At 42.9% G+C, this 17,607-nt stretch overlaps 1 protein-coding gene across 2 annotated transcripts in view; it reads left to right on the top strand.

The window, feature by feature from the left end:
* Window positions 1-598: 598 nt before the first annotated feature.
* Window positions 599-17,607, top strand: part of emp2 (epithelial membrane protein 2) — a 41,541-nt gene continuing 24,532 nt past the window's right edge. Inside the window, exon 1 of one of the 2 annotated variants that reach the window (XM_048552420.2) lies at window positions 599-831. The gene's annotated coding sequence lies outside the window, so the exon portion shown is untranslated. Of the gene's footprint in view, window positions 832-1,293; window positions 1,465-17,607 lie in introns of those variants that run through there. The other variant, XM_048552421.2, reaches the window with a different exon arrangement.

Here is a 17,607-nt window from a genome sequence, read left to right as displayed (position 1 = left end):
CTGAAACATTAACTCTGTTTTGTCCTTCACAGATGCTGCCAGACCTGCTAAGCTTTTCCAGCAACTTTGTTTTTGTGATAACAAGGTGTAGAGCTGGATGAACAGAAACGGAGAAGAGTCTAGGCCTGAAACGTCAGCCTTCCCGCTCCTCCGGTGCTGCTTGGCCTGCTGCGTTCATCCAGCTCCACACCTCGTTATCTCAGATTCTCCAGCGTCAGCAGCTCCTACTATCTGTGAAACAACTTTGTTTTTGTGATCAGAGATGATGGGAACGGCAGATGCTGGAGAATCCAACACAACAGTGTGAAGCTGGATGAACACAGCAGGCCAAGGAGCATCTCAGGAGCACAAAAGCTGACGATTCGGGCAGCAGTTCTTTCTGTTTTTATAATCCCATTACACATTGAGTGCCAGTGCTAGTGGTAGTGTCCCTACGTCTGAGGCAGGGTTCGAGTCCCATCTGCCCCAGAGGAGTGTCACAACAGGTTGATTAAAAAGATCAATGCACCTTCTCTGCTCTCAGGCGTTCAGTCTGACCTCCCATTCTTAAAGGAAACGGGTGTCCTGTACTGTCTGATGTTTCACTCAGGAATTGGTCCGGATCAGAGCCCTGAATGAGTGACTAGACGGAGGGTGTGACTGGTGGGATCTGGGGGAAGCCTTACGCGGTTGCAATACATGAGTGAAATTGACTGACTCACCGCGTTTTGAAAGCTGACATCACGGGGAGACGCCTCAGAAGAGAGAACTTTGAAAAACCACACACACACAATCTGTAGAAGCCCACTAGCACAGCGTGAGCTCGGAGCTGGAGACTTTCCCTTCCATCGTGTGAGTACAGCTGCAGTGTTAAGACTTTCAATGTGTTAGTTTTGTTTTATAATGGGGGGGAGAGAGACAAACTAACAAACAAAAGAGTTTTGAAACTTTTCAAATGTTGTTACTGTAGAAGGGAAAAACTATATACAGTTGGGCTCAGATTGATGGAGCGAAAATTAAATATTTACGGTAACAAATGGGTCGATGTGTCCCTCCCTCCCCAGCTTCCGAATTTGGAAGTCGCTTTATTTGTAAACTTGGATTAAAAAAAAACTCCAATTTTTTCCCCTAAAGTTTGTTGCACGTTAATGATGCTAAAAAGCTAATTGTTTAGGTTCAATGCAGACAAGTTTGGGGGATTGTTCCCTCCCTCTGCTTGTAATTGCAAGTTTCAACTCTTCTCCCCAGTGAAGTTGCAAATTTTTTTTTGTGTCGGATGTTTGTACTTGCCCGGTTACCCCCGGGGGACAAGGCCCCAGGAAGGGCTGAGATTGTCGAAGAGACTGTTCCGAGGGTTAGAGCCCTTTACATGAGAGAACTCTTCAATCTTGTTTCACGTTCAGTCACGAGAAAGTTAAAACACTGACCGTGTCTGTGAAGCTGCTTGTGTTTCTTGGATTGTCTGCAGCAGTTTTGAAAGGGGAGGTTAGTAATTTAAATCAGGAACTTTGTTTCTGCAAATACCATGTTTTAAAGGGGTGTGGTTGTTCCTTGTTTATCCAGAAACAACAGCGTCCATCCGCTGGGGAATGTGAATTTTAAATCATCGCTGTTACTGTCTTTTTAAAATGATAAAGACAACGAAGCTAACTTCTTTCCCCTCTGCTGCTTTTGCCTGAAGCTCTGGCCGGATTAAATTTAGCTCACTGAGTTGGCTTCCGAAATAGACTGTTGTTTTCTAAAATGTATATTTTGGAAAAGGTTCTCTAGATGAAACAAAAAGTCGCCAAAGGATTAATAGGGTATCTGTCTCATTAGAGAGAGATAACTGGTGGTTTAACTGAGGGTCAGCACGCCTCGGGTGAAGTTGAGGAGGATGATTCTTCGTGGTAACTTTAGCCAGATGTGAGACATTGAATTTACTCTTTTGGCTTCATGCTGCATTGCAAACCAGGCGTCCGGCCAATTGAGTTAACCAACCCTCTTAATCTGAGGTTTAAAAGAAAATGGGTGAAAGCCCTGGTTATTATTATCTGGGGCGTGGCCACTACTTTGCACACTTGGCATTGTTTGCTGTCAGAGGTGTGAGTGAGCATTTCCTTTAAGTTCGTGCCTGGAGTCTCAAGAATGAGCCCTCACCTGGAGTTTGGGAATCCTTGGCTCTGCTCCAAGGCCCCCCTTGGCTTCACTTTTGGAAACCCTGTTGATTTACACTGAAGTTGCCATGGGTTGATCTGGCGAACTGCCAAAGAGATTTTGGCCATTGGTCAGTGCCAGCTCAGTCCTTGCCATTTTTTTCCTGTTGCTTCTGCCATGAAATGCCAGCAGTGTTGTGGGTATCTGGATAGCTGTTCCACTGTCTGACTGAAAATGCCAAGTAACTTTCCAACAATTTCAGAACACTTCCAGGCTTCAAACTGTTCTAATGATGGGAGGGTTTCATTTTGGATGAGGCTGAAAAGTCTCAAGTCTCCACGAACTCCCAGGGTCTTTGTTTGAAGAACTGAGCTTTCCATTTTATTTGAGTAAAGAAAAATTGATGGTTTGGTACAATATTTATTCTGGAATTTTTTCCCAGCAGCAGTTGTGGAACTTTTATACACTCCAGGGGCCAAATGAAAAGCAGCAATGTACAAGCGAAGCCACAGGGCGTTGTCACTTAACACCGCTCCTGTGGTACAGGGAATATGCGGCACTGGTGAACTCCAACGAATAGTAACCGGTGTGTTGCCTGCAAGCGGGGACTGCTAAGGTATCATTTTGCAGGGTAGCCATACCACTGTACCGTCCACGTCACCTAATCCTGAGCAAACTTCAGGAGTTGAAACCCACGCAAGATCCCCGACCCAGAACTTCATTTCACTGAGGTGTCATTGGGAATCCCGGTCTGGGCTTTAAAATTTTGTCTTGCATCGTGGGTGCTTGACTCTAGACTGCAACTGCGATGGGTACGCTGAGTTCTAACCTTTCCCCTTGATCACACGCTGAACTGTAACTTTCTTAACTTTGTCACCGTAAAAACCTCACTTTTCAATCTTGATGGATGCCTTTTGTCAGGTTGAAGCTGCCTCGTCACAGAGAGGAAGTGGAATATTTATGACTATGATGCTGGTAAATTGGGAATTCAAGAATAGAACTACCCCCCCCTCCCCATTTAGACTTTTCAACATTATCTACAGGAGCTGCAACTGAGGACAAATACCAGCCTGTGCTTATCTTAGTGCAATTGTTGATCCAGGCAGGGTGGGGCCCAGAATCCGGACACTGTGGTGCATGGCAGTTAAGTTGGCGATTTGTTCTTTATTCTTTTGTGGGATGTCGGCAGGACTGGCAAAGCTAACATTCGTTACTCATCTGTTTATTGTCCGTGAACTGAGTGGTTTATTTAGTCAACTCAGTGGGTTGCAGAGAGCCAATTGCATTGTGCAGGTTTGGAATTGTATGTAAGCCAGACAGGGTAAGCTCTGCCATCCCTAAAGGGCCAGGGCATCTGATGGGTTTTTAATGATTGAGACGAACCTTGCATACCAGGCTGGAACTCGAGCCCCAGAGCTTTTTGGCTTACTAATGCAGCCAGTATAATCAAAGACCCTTCCCACCCTGGTTATGATCTGCCTGACGGAAACGGTAGGAAAAGGAGATACAAAAGCTTAAACACGTGTACCAACAGGTTTCAAGAATAGCTTTTTCCCTGCTGTTATTAGACATCTGAATGGGCCTCAAATTTTAAATTGAATGTTGATCTCTCTCTCTTTGCACTGTCTCTGCAGCATTTTGTATGATTATGATCGGTCTGCAAAGCCAGACTTTTCACTGTACCTGGGTACATGTGACAATAATAAATCAAATTAGTAAGATTACCCCTCTGCTGTTGTCACTCCTTACAGGCAGGCCACCTCCTGGAATTAACTTCTCCCCAATGCTTCCATGCCAATTGGACCCACCTCCTCACCATCTTTCCCTCACATCCTCCTCCTGAGCATTGGATTTTTGGCCTTTAGAGTTCCTCGCCCCTTATGGGGAGGAGCGAGACGATGCTCTTCATAAAACATAATAGGAAGACATAAGGCTATGGCATTTGGTGTAACTAGCTCTAGCTTATGCTTGTAGCTTCCCTGACATGTGTTTGTTGGAATGTGAGCAGAAGCCAACCAGTTTTCTGGGCCATCATGTTAACAGCAGATATTTCCAGCTTTGGCCACATTTGGTGGGTTGAAGGTTAGATTTTCACCTGCTGTGCTCTTCATCATGCATTAAGTGTAGGGGTTGTGAGGTCATGTTGCAGCTGTATAGGACATTGGTGAGGCTGATTTTAGAATGCTACATTCAGTTCTAGTCTCTTCCTGCTGCAGGAAAGATGTTGTTAACCTTGAAAGCACCCAGAAAGATTAGAAGGATGTTGCTGGAATTGGAGGAATTGAGCTCTGAGGAGAGGCTGAATAGGATGGGACTTTTTACTTTCCTCTGGAGCATCAGAGGCTGAGGGATGACCTTAGAGGTTTAATAAGCCATCAGGGACATGGATTGGGTGAAGAGCTTTTTTCAAGGGTAGGGGAGTCCAAAACTGGAGGCATAGGTTTAATGTGAGAAGGGCAAGATTTAAAAGGGACCTAAAGGGCAACTTTTTCCACACAGAAGGGTGCATAAATGGAATGAGCTGCCAGAGGAAGTGGTGGAGGCTGGTACAATTTATAACATTTAAAAGCCATCAGGATGGATACATGAATAGGAAGGGTTTAGAGGGATATGGGCCAAATGCTGGCAAATGGGACTAACGCAGTTTAGGAGACTTGGTTGGTATGGACAAGTTGCACTGAAGGGTCTGTTTCTGTGCTGTATAACTCTGAATCTTTATATCCCACTCTCAGAATGGTACCTGGTATAGTACCACTGTTACATCATTTGTACCTGGCTTCAGTAGAGTCAGTTTTGTTAAATCGACCAGTTTATGCTAATTCCTGTAGCAGATCTCCCTGGTCCCAAAACCATCGACAACTAATGGCTTAAGGTGGTCTACAGCTATTTCATGTATTACCAGCAGAGGACACTTGTGGACCTAATGGAGTTGGAGTTGTTTTTCAGCATTGTAATAAAGATCCTGGCCTTTAATGGAGTGCTTTTGCAGAAGGAGAGCTTTTCATCTGGTTTCAGATTTCTGGGTTGGAATAACAATACCAAAATCCTGGATTTCATTTAATTCCAGCTGTGTAGTAAAGCACAATTGCATCAAAACTGGCCAAACCCATAAAACAATCCATCTCTATAGAGCTGAATGAAATAAGATTGTTCTGAACTCACCCAGTTCATTGTGGGTGTGGTTGAAGGCACAAAACAGTCTCATATTGCAATGTTAATTAGGCAGCGTGCAGAGTAAAGCTGCAAAAGATGGAGTATATTTTAGTCACCGACGTAAATACTCCTCACAGTGAGCAATCTTCGTCTGTTTTTGGTTTCTTTTTGGCCCCTTTTTATTTTTTAGTTTCAAAGAACAAAAGTATGATTTTGCACTCTTTTACAAAAACTGAGTGGTAAGGAATTCAGATTGACCTGTTGCTTTTAAAGTGAGATCGTTTGTTTTAACCAAGGTACAAGATATAGTCGTGGACATTGTTTCCTGTCACAGCTAGCTTCTGGGCTTGGTATTTGTGCAATTGATTTGGAGAAAGGGTTGCAAGTTTCACAAGCTTCCACTCTGGATGTACTTACTAAATTTTGCATTGAAGGTGACAGTTGTGCTGAAAAATTACATTGCCAGGCCATATTGAAGTCTGTTTGATTTGGCATCTTGTTAGAAATAAAATCAGAAGCTGCACAACACCAGTCATTCGTTCACCAGATTTATTTGAAATGTCAAGTTTTCAGAGCAGAACCCCTTCTTTAGGTGTAGTGAGAGAGCAGACCACACAGAGCCAGAGTTTATGGGGAGAGAGATCAAAAGAACATACAACTGGTGTGAGTGGAATGTCAGTCCCTGCAGGTGATCAGGTGTGTTAGACAGTGAGTTGAGTGTCAACAGCCGAATAACCAGTGAAAGAATAACCTATAATCCAAATAAATGAGGCAGAGAGATAAGGCTGGAGACAAACTAAATGACTGGAATCACAAGCCAAAGTCAAAACTGTACAAACTAAGGTAGAAAGATCATAACAGTGTACCAAAGAGGGCAGTAAGGAAGGTTTTGCAGATACAGGCCATGTGGTGGCATCATCTACAGTGCAGTATGAACCTAAGATCACAGTTGAGGCCACCTTCATTGGTACGGAATTTGGTTATGAGCCCGCTCGGTGATTCCGCATTGTTGAATATCTTCAAAGTCCACCTTGGAGGGTGCCTACCTGAAGATCGGAGACAGAATGTCCTTGGCCGCTGAAGTGTACCCTCACTGGGAGGGAACATCCCTGTCTGGTGACTGTTGCATGGTGTCCATTCATCTGTTGTGGTAGTGTCTGCATAGTTTCGCCAATGTACCATGTCTCTGGGCATTCTTGTCTATCTCATATGCTGCAGGCAATGTTGGCTGAGGCACATGACTATCTTCTGTGTACATGGTGGGTGGTGGTATCCATGTGACATGTCTTGCAGAGGTTGCCATTGGCAGGGTTGTATGGCATTGTATTTGTTGTCCTGAAGGCTGAGTAGTTTACTGTGAACAACGGTCTGTTAGGCAGTTGTTGTGGAGGCATGGGGAAGATCTTGGCGAGGTGCTCGTCATCATCGATGACCTGTTGAAGGCTGTGAAGAACATGGTGTAGTTTCTTCGGTTTGGGGAAGCACTGGACGACGAAGGGTACTCTATCAGTCGTACCCTGTGTCTGTGTTCTGAGGAGGTCATTGCAGTTTTTGCTGTAGCACCGCGGAACTGGTGATTGAGTTGGGCATTATATCCCATGAGAAGAGTGTCCTTCAAAACCTTCAGATGTCCATTGCGTTTCTCCTTTTCTGAGCAGATTCTGTGTACACGCAGGGCTTGTCTGTTGGGGATGGCTTCGTTTTGTTTAGGTTTGGAAGCTAGAGAAGTGCAGCATTGTGAGGTTATCTGTGGACTTGGGTGAGTGAGGTACTGAGGTGTCCATCCTTGAGATGCGTGTATGTGAGGAATGAGACTGATTCTGAAGAGTAGCCCACGGGAGTCTGGTGGGGTGAAACATGTTGATATTGCTATACGTTGTTGCAGTGATTCCTTGCCATGAGCAAGGAAGAAAATTCATTGATGTACCTGATCTATAGTGTTGGTCAGAGGTCCTGCACAGCAAAGAAGTCTTGTTGGAACTTGTGCATGAAAACGTTGGTGTTTTGGGCTGCACGTTTGGTCCCCATGTCTGTTTGGTGTCTGGATGAAGAACTGGTTGTCGAGCGTGAAGACATTGTGCTCGAAGATGAAGTAGATGAGTTGTAGGATGGCGTCTGGAAATTGGCAGTTGTTGGTATTGAGGCTGTTGCAGCGATACTGTCACTGTGGAGGCTGCTGGTGTCGAATGCTGAAATATCCATTGCGATAAGAAATGTTCCTGGTTCAACTAGTCTGTGGGAGCTGAGTTTTTCTTCATTAAAAAAATGTAGTGTTGCAACAGAAGCTGGGGGTTCCTTGTACAATGGGTTTCGGGATGCCCTCGCTATAGCCAGAGAGGTTCTCACGCTGGGTCCCATTGCCTGATACGATGGGACGTCCAGCTGTGTCCTTGAGTCTTCTAAACCTGTTGGACTGTAACATGGTGTTGTGTATCTTCTGACTTTGTACACCCCAGTCCAACACCAGCATCTCAACATCCTAGTTAGAAATGATTGAGAAAAGCCTCTTCAATCAAAGATTCAAACTTCAAAAACTGATTTTAATCTCTGTTTATAGCTGGGAAACGTTGATCAATGGGAGGGATTCGGTTTCAGTAGCAGCTTAATGCAAAACACATGATATAGAAAATTTTGACACTAGTGCATTGTGCCTGATGCATACAAATTGTCAATCTTCTCATTCTTTCCCCTCCTTTGAACTAACATTTTTAAATTCTGTTTTAACTCTTCTGTAATGCAGTATTTCATGCCTTGTTTCCCTTGTCCTTGTTACTTTTTATTTGGACGCAATCCTTATTCCTCCAGCGGTTCAGTTCCTTTAAAGAACACCCACCCTTGACGTCATTGACCTTTTTGAAAATCAGGGGAAATTGGAAGTTACATTGGTGAAGTAAAAACATCTTGACAATAAATCTTTTTCCACTCAATATATTAAAAAACACACTGAACTGCAGGTGCTGGAAATCTGAAACAAAGGATCTCTGGACTCAGCGTTGACTTTATATTTTCTCTGTACAAATGCTGCTAGACCTGTTTCTCTAGCATACTCTTGTTTTGTGATGTGAATGTAGCTTCTGCTCATCACTCGAATGCATTAGCTTTCCAGCACTTTGTTTCACCGCCTCCACTAGAAATCACCAGATGTTGAATTTAGGAACAGGAGTTGGCCATTTTTTTGGCCCTTTTTGAGCCTGCTCCACCATTCAGTACGATCATGGTCAGATGTTTGCACAGTTTTCAGCACAGACTGCTTCAGTATCTGAAAGGTTACAAATTATGTTCAAGTGCAACAGGATCTGAACAATATCCAGACTTGGGCTGACAAGTAGCATTCATGTTATGCAAATGTCAGGCAATGACCATCTCTAGTAAGGAGATATTCGAAGCCCTGCCCCTTGACATTCAATGGTGTTACCATCACTGAATTCCCTAGTACTGTAACTTCTGTGGGTTACCATTGATCAGAACCTCAACCGGACCCACCACCAGAAACATTGTGGCCTCAAGGGCAGGTCAGGGGCTAGGAATAATATGGCGAGTAACTCCCCCACCTGGCTCTCCCAAAGCTGGTCCATCAGCTGCGAGCCATACGTAAGGTGTGTAATGAAATAGTCCCCACTTGCCTGTTTGGGTGCAGCCCCAACAACACTCAAGCTTAATGCCATCTAGGACAAAGCAGCCCGATTGATTTGCGCCACATCCCACTCCCCCTACCAGCTATATGTACTGTCTACAAGATGAACTGCAGAAATTCACTCAATGCTTAGTCAGCACCTTCCAAACCCACAACCACTTCCATCTAGAAGAACCAGGGCAGCAGAGATATGGGAACACACTACCTACAAGTTCTCTTCCAAGACACTCGCCATCCTAACTTGGAATTATATCACTATTCCTTCAGTATTCCTGGGCCAAAATCTTGGAATTCCCTCTCTCAGGACTTTGTAGGCCAACCTACAGGACAGAGACTGCAGTGGTTCAAGAAGGCAGCCCACTATCATCATGTCAATGGCAACTGGGGCAGGGCAATAAATACTGGCCCAGCTAAGCATTGCCTGTGTCTCATGATGCATTAAAAAATAAGGTGGATTGTCAAACCTTTTCTTGATTTAAGTCTGTAACAAAATTGTCTCCTTGTCGTGTGATAAGTTTCTCTTTTCTCCGGTACACAAGACTGGGATGCAATGAATTCTGAGCATTTTGTGTGCTTGAATCGGTTTGTGTTCGGTAGCGTCTGTGGAGAGGAAGCATGTTTCTTAAAAAAAATCTCAATTTAAACAACTTATGAACTGCTGTCCATTCTCAAACAGTACAAATGTGGCCAGATAATCAGATATATGGGTGTGGCACTTTCTTCAAAACAGATATTCATAGAATCTCTCCCAAGGTGTGACTGGTAACTTTTTAAAAACAATATAGAAAGCATATCCTGTTGGTTCATTCACTCAATTTCATTAGGTGCAATTAACTTCCAAAGTTTTCGTCTGTGACTGTTAGACAATGAACAGGGCTTTTCAATTAAACCTTTCCCCTGTTACTATAGGCACTAACCTCCTCTTCTATGCTTGAGCATATTTTACATGAAATTGACTATTTGGCTCATATAGATTTACGCTCCATTCCTGCCAGCTTGTTTTGGATTTTACAAGCAAACAACCGAAGTTACTGGAAAAGCTTAGCAGGTCTGGCAGCATCCGTGGAGAGAAATTGGAGTTGATGTTTGGGTCTGGTGACCCTTCCTCAGAACGAAACGTTCACTCTGATTTCTCTCCATGGATGCTGCCAGACTTGCTGAGGATTTTTTCCAGCAACTTCTGGTTTTGTTTCTGATTTACAGCATCCACAGGTCTTTTGGTTTTTATCTTTTTGGATTGGATTGTTTAACTCCACCATTTCAACACATTTCTTTCTGCCTTTTTAGTTGTCTGTTTTTCCTTTTTGTGTATCTGTGAATTTGCCACTCCACCTGTAGGGAGTTCTGCATTCTGTCACTTCACATTTGATCCCTTGTTGTACAAAACCCTGCTGAGGTCAATTTCACAATTTCTTGAGTGTCGATAACATCTGGCGCACAGTATTTTCTCGCTCTCTCGCGCGCGGTCTCTCTCTCTGTCTCGTTCTAACTTGCAGCTATTGGCAAAATGTGCTTGGCCTTGTCTTTAATGTTTGAAATGGGTATGTTTGACTTTTTTGAAATTCGTGTGTATTCAGCGATTATATTCCACTTTTGAGAAGGTACAGTTGATCCATCACCTTGAACTGCTTCAGCCCATCGTTGTGGCTTTGATTATAACAAGTGGCTTTCTTATCCACCACAGAGGAAGGACATGGGTCAAACCACATTGCTGTGAGTCTGAATTTACATTTTTAGGCCAGTTTGGGCAATGTTGGGACATCTGTCATTGCTGTAATATAGTGAAGACAGTCCTTACATTTTACAGTTGCTATTTACTGTCTCCAGCATTTTATTCAGAATTGATTTTTAATAAACAAAATTTAAATTCATCACCTTTTGTGATGGGATGTGAACTGATAATTCTAGATTCTTATTTCCAGGTGTCTGGACTACCTAACCACAAACAGAACCAGCCCTTGTCTTGAGCACAAGGTAATCACTGTGAAATGATGCTGAGTACACATGCCTGGGACCCACTAGAAAAATGGAAGGACAGATGGACAGCTGGGAGGGAACTGAGTGCTTGTTCATTTCAACGCAGATTGAATAACTGAGGCAAATACCAGAATAGTAGGGGAGAAAGAATTTTTATAAATAGCTGAAATTTAATGTGACCAGTCTTCTAAATGAGCAGACATAGAATTGTACAACACAGAAACACACACTTTGGTCCAAACAGCTGGTGCTAACCATGTTCCCAAACTAAACTTAGTCCCGCCTGCTTGCACTTGGCCCATATCCCTCCAAACCTTTTCTTATTCATGTACTTATCCAAATGTCTTTTAAACATTGTAACTGTACTCAAGTCCACTATTCCTCTGGAAACTCATTCCACACACGGACCACTCTGTACAAAACACAAAAAAACCATCTGAGTCCTCTTTTTAAAATTTTTCTTCTTTTTTTTATTAAAAATAACGCGCACCCCCCATCCTAAGGAAAAGACCTGCCATTCATCTTTATCTATATCCCCTTCATGAATTTATAAACCTCTATTAGGTCACCCTACAACCTGCTACACTCAAGTGAAAAAGCCCCAACTTATCCAGCCTCTGCTTGTACTTCTAACCCTGAATTCCCCAGCAACATCCTGGTAAACCTCTTCTGAACCCTCCAGTGTAATATCATTCCTATAACAGGATGACCAGAACTGGTCTTCCTTTCAACAGAAAATTGGAAAGGAATGTTGTTACTAGATACATTGCTACTGTGGGACAGGCTTCAAGAAGAATAGGTAGCGGTGGGGAGCAAATGCATTTCCAAATATTATTTTGTGCCTTTGGCAAATTTATCGGCTTATTTAAAAAAAAAACCACTTTTACATGTTTTGACTTCTGTTGAGAAATGAGCTATACCTTACATGGTGTTTTCACACAGAAGGAAGGAACAATTGTTTAGAAATATTGGAGTGTAATTTTATACAGGTTTAAGGTCAGGTTTACTATCATAATTTGAGTGTTTTGAGGTTCACAAATACTACTTGGTGCAAAACCATACAATCGAGGAGAGGACCCCCCCCCCCCCCCCCCCCCCCCCCCCGCCTCTTTTCCTACAAAGAATAGAACAGAATCCAGGGATGTCCAACAGTTAGTTGAGACTGCTGCAGTGCTTTGTACAAATTTCAGCCTCTCTTGCTGTCAGGCTGGAGAAGCAAGAGTTCCACTTTACTTGGGTAAATCTCCAATAGGGAATGGGAGAGCTGTGGTCACTGTTTTTGTGTAGAATTCCAGCTGAAGGCTGACCAAGAAATGGATTCAATGATCCGTGGGGTGAGGACATGAGGAATTGTGTTCGAAGTGAGTTGTATCCCATCAGAGTGGTAGTAACTGTCCCAGCCTATATAAATTTAATTATTTTTCTTTAGGTAGCATTCAGCAATGCACCATTTGCCAACAGATTAAAAAGGAATGAGCTGCTGGTCATTGAGGAATTATCATGCCTGAGTTAGCTGTTGTAAAGTGTAAACAGTAGACTTAAGTGGGAAAGCATGTTGTGCAGTGTTAACCAAGAAGTGGCTCATACGCTTGCCCACTTTGCAGTACTGTTCTATTTGGTTCTCACTGCAATTTCCCCCCAGCGTTCCCCCGCCTCCCCTCCAACTGCCTGTTAACATGAACTAACTTTGGACAGCTTCAATGTAGTTCTTGCAACAGCTTGTGGTAAGGTATGAGGCTCACGTAACCAGGTTTAGGAATCCATACTTCAACTTTTCAGATGACCTGTGCTACCTTGATGCTAACCCAGGCTTTCCGAAATGGCAAGCTAATTTGTTAGCAATTTTGGTTTATTCGGTGCAGACACTGGGGGCCGAATGGCCTCCCTTTGTGGTGGAATAGTTGCGATTCTGTTATTTTGTTTATTTATTTAATTAGTTAGTTTTCTTCCCCCAAGTTGAAGCTTAAACGATTAGTAGACATGCCCGAGTGTGTGGAAATAGTGATGCCCACGTGTGCAGACTGATGAGTACTGTAACATCGCATGCAGTAAAGATAGATTTACAGCTCATATGCCTGCAGGGATATTTTTATTCTATAGGCTTCAGTTATTGTATATTTGGTTATGCTGTCATTCATTGCCGGTCATTTAATTGGAAAGCCTTGTCATGAAGCTTGTAGGATGAAAAAATATGTGGTGACTTGGTTGGATGAGGCTACATTATCTTTGTTGTACTATAGCAATGGTTTGTAAAAGGATGATGTAAATTCTTGCAGAAACAGCCAGTGTTTTGATTTATAAATTCACGTGGTGCTGGGAGAGGGGCTCAGACAATGATCTGACAACTTTTTATTATTTGATTCAGGTTATAGAATCAGAGGTATGCAGCATAGAAACGGACCCTTCGGTCCAACTCGTCCATGCTGACCTGATATCTTCTTTTTTTTAAAAAAAAAAGTCTAGTCCCATTTGCCAGCATTTGGCCCATATCCCTCTTCAACCCTGCCTATCCATATACCCATCCAAATGCCTTTTAAATGTTGTAATTGTACCAGCCTCCTCTGCTTCCTCTGGCAGTGCATTTCATACGTGCACCACTGTCTGCATGAAAGAGTTGCCTCTTAGGGTCCCTTTTTAAATCTTCCCCCTCACCTTTAATCTATGCCCTGTATAGTTTTGGACACCCCCACCCTGGGGAAAAGACCTTGTTGAGGGGAGGCATTTCTACAGAGAGGCGCAAAATAAAGGGCAAATCAATCTTTTATGATTCATATATTAATTGATTTTTTTAAATATAAAGTATTGCAACAGCAGGTGTGTTATATGCTGGTCAATCTTCGAATATTGTATTGTGAGTGAATCCTAAAATGCCAGTGTACCCCTGGATGGCAGATATACATTTCAGTAGTTTCTTTTGTAACTATTGCTTTGTAGCATTGGAATAAAATAATCATCACAATGGGAATCTTGTGTACATTTTTATTGAATATAAAATTTGCAAGAGGTCAGCTTCACTCTGTTTGAAAGTGGCTGCACTTCACAGTCTGACAAAACGGAGAAGGCAGTAGGTTATAGTTGACTGTTGGGCACACTGCTGCCTGTAATGCTGAGGCATTCCTGAACTGTGTCTGAACTCAAACTTTCCAAAGTTGCGCGCTGTTATTTCAGGTTGAACCTGGCCTGGCCACATTTGACTGTAGTTTTTCAGAAAACAGACCATTGCCATCCAGAAATCGACTTGTTTTCTGGAGCCGGGCTTAAATGGAGCCTTTCATGAGTTTGTAGTTCTAGCAGAATCTCTATGCAAGGAGGTCAGGCATTTCATAACTGGAGGCATCGGCTTTTAACAAAGGAAGTTTCTGTCTGCATTTTCAATGCATGGAGGTATTAACTTCACAATGACAGGAACATCATTAATAAAGTTCATGTAATTGAATGGGAGTGCTAGAAACTCTTGGTATATGCTATTTCATTTTTATACCTGGATACAAGTGCATTTTGGGATATGTTAACATGTAATGATCCTTATTGAAGATAACAAAGTGTGGAGCTGGATGAACACAGCAGGCCAAGCAGCATCTCCGGACCGCAAAAGCTGACGTTTCGGGTCTAGGCCTGAAACGTCAGCCTTTGTGCTCCTGAGATGCTGCTTGGCCTGCTGTGTTCATTCAGCTACAGTTTGTTATCTTGGATTCTACAGCATCTGTGTTTCCCATTATCACTGATCCTTATTGAACTCTGCTACTATGAGTCTCTGTTAAGCTAATTCTCTATGTAGTGGTATCAGAACAATTTAACAGCAGAGCTCATTCTGAGATTGGGCCTACTTTTTAACATTCGCACATGGGATGTGGCTGTTGGTGGTAAGGACAGCATGCTTTACATATTCCTCATTGCTCTTCAGACGGTGGTAAGCTGCTTCTTGGAAAGTTGTTGTCTGAAGTGCTCCTGGAAGTTCCAGTGATGCTGAAGACCAGTTATGTTTTCAAGTGCTCACTAACCTTGGCCATTCTGGGAGGTGCCGGTCAAGAAGCCTTTGAGTTGCTGTTGCACACCTTGTGACTTTGAAGCAAGCATGTGTGGTGGTTGATGTGCTGATCAAGTAGGTTGCTTTTTCCTTGAAAGTGTTGAGCACTTTGTGTCTGCGCCAACTAGGCAAGTGATTAGATTAGATTCCCTACAGTGTGAAAACAGGCCCTTCGGCCCAACAAGTCCACACTGCCCCTTGAAGCATCCCACACACCCCTGAATACTACAGGCCATTTAGTATGGCCGATCCACCTAGCCTGCACATCTTTGGACTGTGGGAGGAAATCTGAGCACCCGGCAGAAACCCACGCAGACACGGGGAAAATGTGCAAACTCCACACAGGCAGTTGCCCGAGGCTGGAATCGAACCCGGGTCCCTAGCACTGAGGCTGCAGCGCTAACCACTGAGCCACCGTGCTATTCCATTGCACTCTTGACTTGTGCCTTGTATGTTGTAGAAACGTTTTGTGGAGTTGGGTGCGTCATTTGCTACAGTCATTACCTATGTAGTTCAGTTAACTCTGTGGTCAGTGGTAACTCTGTGGTCAGTGGTAACTCTGTAGGATGTCGATGATGGATTGCATTATGGTAATACCAGTCAACGTCGAATGACTGGAACTGGTTAGATTCTGTCTTGTTGGAAATCCTCATTTGTGTAGTGTGAATGATCCCTTCCGCTTAGCAGCTCGAACCCAGACACTGAAGGCTGGTTGCCTGCAGATATGGACTCCACTGTCTGTACTATGAGGTGTTTGCAAACAAAGCTACACTGATATTTTTTAAAACACTCGTTTTCTTGTTTAAATTTCCATATTTGTGTGGATTATCTATTACATGTAAGGATTGCCAGGTAAGAAAGGAAGTATGGATCTTCAGATGGAAGTTCAGCATTTGCTACTACGCAGTGCAGGAGGATCATGTGGCACAGTGGGTAGTATCCCTGCCTCTGTGGAAGAAGGTCTGAGTTCAGGCCCCACTACAAGAATAATAAAGGTGTATTTGTAAATGACCAAACGCATCAAATTTCAGAGATAGTAGGGACTGCAGATGCTGGAGAATCTGAGATAACAAAGGCGTGGAGCTGGATGAACATAGCAGGAAAGCTGACGTTTCGGGCGTAGACCCTTTTTTTTTCAGAAAAAGCAAAGAAAAGAGCTCTCATGAAGGGTCTAGGCCCGAAACATCAGCTTTTGTGCTGCTGAGATGCTGCTTGGCCTGCTGTGTTCATCCAGCTCCACACTTTGTTATCTTGGATTCTCCAGCATCTGCAGTTCCCATTATCAATGATATTTTTATCCTCTTTTATTGTAATCTTCCACCCCAGCGTAGGCTGGCCACTCTATAGACTGTGGAAGGGTAAGGAAAGAAAATGTGCATGGGTGTTTTCGTTTTGAAGAAATGCAGTCTTTCACATGTAACTTCTTTACCTAAATTCTCAAGCTCCACAATCAATCAGCCACTGTTATTGGTTCTTGCTTTCTTAAGAATTTTGTGTAAAATTGATCAAGAGAAAATATGAAAACATCACATGGACATCTGATTAAGATCTCCTGTTTTAAAATTATCTGTATTCTGTGGTGACTAGTGCCTTTTTGTTCATCTTGCTGTACAACAACAAGCCTGTGATCATATTAAAAGCATTTCATTACTAGTCATGCGCGCATATAGTAAACACGATGGTCTTGTGCTTCTACTGAAGAGAGAGCTGACGGGATTTTTATCAGGGCCGAAATGTCATGAGTCTGTAACTGAGAAATGAGCAGATCACATTATTTTTTTTTCTGACATGTTGACCTGTTTTAAATGGAATGACGAATCTTCCAATAATGGGAGGAAGAATGTGCAATAACTTGTTGAAGACCCTTGCAGGATTTTCCAGTCTTTTTAAGCTGTTGAGAATGGGTGCTATTGTGCCTTTAACAACAAAGGTAACGGCACATCACTACTGTTTGGCACAATATATTAATTGTGGGTGGATTGGAGACCTGAATACAGAGTATTGAGGTTCTGGAAATAATAGGTTTCATAGTTGAAATAAAAGCCTTCCAGTTGTCTACAGCGCTACCCAACGTGACTTGTGTATCCCAGTTGTGTGGTTGGGTCCCCGGACAGGAAGCCAGCTGATTTTTCCCACAAACAATTCAGAAAAGATACATTTTATTTTTTTTTTGCATTTAATTATCGTTTAGATTATTGGAAAACTAGGACCCAGTCGAACCAAAAACACACGTTGCTGGATAAACTCAGCAGGATATGGCAGCATTTATGGAGAGAAAGCAGAATTATTATTTTGGCTCCTGAAATGTTAACCCCTGATTTCTTTCCACAGATGCTGCCATGACCTGCTGAGCTTCATCAGCGATTTCTGTTTTGTTTCTGATTTCTAGGAGCTACGTTTCTTTCCTTTTTTAGTTAGGACCAAGCCAGCTTTTAGCTTGTCTGGAGAAAGCAAACCTCTTGAAATGGAATGCAAGACTTCTCTCCCTCCACCTGTCAATGAAATATTTTAATAAAAACAAAAATTTTACTCTTCGGGTGCAGCATCTAATTCCACAAATCTTAAATCAACCCCTTGAGTAGTGCTTACTTGGGAAAGTACACACATTCTGAATGGCAAGGGAGTAATTGACCGGAACATTTATTAGACTTAATATTGTTTTGCAAACCCTACTTCTGTCCAGCGCAAAGTTCTAATAGGT

Source organism: Stegostoma tigrinum, chromosome 23 (genome assembly GCF_030684315.1).
Source record: "Stegostoma tigrinum isolate sSteTig4 chromosome 23, sSteTig4.hap1, whole genome shotgun sequence".
Taxonomy (NCBI): Eukaryota; Metazoa; Chordata; class Chondrichthyes; order Orectolobiformes; family Stegostomatidae; genus Stegostoma; species Stegostoma tigrinum.
Note: the sequence above shows the minus strand (reverse complement) of the source record. Positions and strands in the feature narration are given on the sequence as shown.